The sequence below is a fragment of the Glossina fuscipes genome, unplaced genomic scaffold, assembly GCF_014805625.2.
Source record: "Glossina fuscipes isolate IAEA_lab_2018 unplaced genomic scaffold, Yale_Gfus_2 59, whole genome shotgun sequence".
In the NCBI taxonomy this organism is placed as follows: Eukaryota; Metazoa; Arthropoda; class Insecta; order Diptera; family Glossinidae; genus Glossina; species Glossina fuscipes.
The window spans coordinates 3,754,981-3,757,408 of NW_023998431.1; the positions used below are offsets into that span (position 1 = coordinate 3,754,981).

Sequence of the window (2,428 nt, forward strand, 5' to 3'; positions counted from 1 at the left end):
AATGCTAACAGAGGACTTATACACAACAATGTTGTCCATAGTTAGCCCTACATTGCGGTAGGCCCAAGCTAAAGAAATGCCTAGAGACACTACAATAAATGCGTTTAGCAGGAATGAAGACTCTACTTCTCGATTAATAAGCTTACCCGCAAAAACTTACAACAAGAGTAAGCCTTCTCTGCTTTAGAATGCTTAGGCTGACTCGCCTCACAACAGCTGTTCTCATAAGGAGGAAGTGTTCTTTGTTCTTCCCACCTATGCCACTGAAGAGAAAACAGGAAAAATGCTTTCTGAACAGATTCCACCAACTGGACATAGCAGCAGCATATTGGTCTGATTGTCAGATATGGGCTTTCGCAACACACTTTTCGCGTATAGTTCTCAACGTGGTGGTTTCTAAGAATTCCGAGCGGATCATGTTAAAAACTAGAAAACGATTCAAATAGTTCTCAAAAAAAAAAAAAAAAAAACCGTTCACACGCATTCCAATTTTTTAACATATCCATGATTATACTTAGGCACCTGATCGTATTTGTCGTAAAATCACAGCAATGTTACAAGTCACAACCAATATATTTTCGAATAGTTTTCGTGACTTAACAGCCTTGTTTGACATCGATATTGATATTAGAGAACTTGGTTATGCCTATTGTTCCGGAAAACTAAATTTGTTACAAGTCGTACGCCATGTCCTTTTATAAAGCTACGATTTGTGTCCCACATATACAAAGCGATCTAACATCTATAATAAAAAAACTTCCTTTGCATTCGCACTCTTTCGAAATTATTTCAACATGCGAATCGAAATAAAGCGAGAAAAAGCTTGTAGAAGGTTTAGGCATTCATTCAAGTCTTATTGTCGAAACTTGAAAATCTTTGTGATGAACTCGAAAGATACACTTTTTCATTTTGGCTATGAAAAAGTTTCCCAACACTGACAATGATTCATCATTACGTATATGAAAAAAATCACAAAAAAAAAAAAATTTTCTTTCTTGACAAATCTCTATTCTGCATATACGTAAAATAGTTTCAACAAGTGATCATTTGTTTGCGAGCCACCATCAAGTCAAGATTTCGGACATTCATCGAAATGAATGAATTTGAAAACAACTTTTCTACAATCTCATTATAAGATCTACACAACCATCTGCTGAACATACTTTTCATCACAGATTTCATCACGTTTGCGTTGTTGTTTAGCTACCAAAAATGAGATTTGACGGCCAAATTATATTTATATATATATATACAGCGTAGTTATTATCGGGAGGCAGTTTAGCTGGTAAGAATTTAAAGATGAAAAAAAAAAAAACTTAATCTACATGTTCGCGTATAGAGAAGTACGATGAAAATTTTAAAAATATTGCTTTAGAGTGTCTGCTTGAAGAGTGTTTGCTTGGGAAAGTTCAGCTTCTTACACAAAATGATGGATCGAAGAAGAACTTAAGTAGCACAGGGTGCAGAATAGTCAAGCGGACGACATCAGCTTGTCCGATTAGAAAGTTTCAATCGTCCGTCTTTCTCTATAAGGAGTGTTTGTTGGATAGAAAGCAATTAATGCCGTATTAATCAGTTTCGCAATGACCCGTACGTTTATCCATTGTCTGGCCATTTGCCTTTATTTACAAAACATATATTCCCCTTACACAAAAAGCGGCGTGCAATGTGGTACCCGTTACACAAATATGTCTGACTTTGACTAGATGATTACAAAATATTACTTGCAATAGTGCAATCATTTCCATATAAATAACCTTTTTAAATTAACCTATCAGAACGTCCTCCATATTTCTGTCAAGAGTACTGTTTCGAAATATTTTGTGTGAAATTCGAATGAAAGGAATGAAAATTGCTGCGACTGCACTAAGTGTTGTTTTGAAAAAATGGTTAAACTTTTGGAATGCGCCAGAGACAAGCTTTTCTATTATAATTTTTCAATAACTTTTACCATTATTCTGCAATCGTAGCGCCACAAAAATATACTACTGCCTTCCTTATTCCCTTTCCACGAAGAATTTTTGATGGAAAATTACGCTTCGGCTGCAAGTGGCAAAAACGCAAGTGGTGGAACTGCGCAAAAAATGGCAAAAAACTATTAGTTATTTTAGAGTCGAATTTATAATTAACAAACTTTTAATTTCTTGGTAGAAGCAAAAGGGATCTCTCGAATCGCTGTCAACTTTGCATCTACTCAGCACTCGTCGTAATGAGCCAAAGACTTTTTTGCGAACATAACAAGCGAGACATTAGACTGTGTAATGTCCCAGTGAAGATCCATTCGTTACAGATAGTCTTTTCGGCACGCCCGGGGAAGAGCTTGAACTCGCAAGGAAAATGTCTCTTTCAGTTGATGCACTTTTCCCAAATGTCCTTGAGCCATTAAAGCATCTGTTAGGCAAAAAAAAAAAAAAAAAAAAAAAAAAAA

General features: G+C 35.7%; 1 protein-coding gene across 1 annotated transcript in view; it reads left to right on the plus strand.

The window, feature by feature from the left end:
• The window catches only part of LOC119637433 (neurobeachin), a 166,297-nt gene that overhangs the window by 149,460 nt on the left and 14,409 nt on the right, over positions 1–2,428 (plus strand). The window lies entirely within an intron of this gene.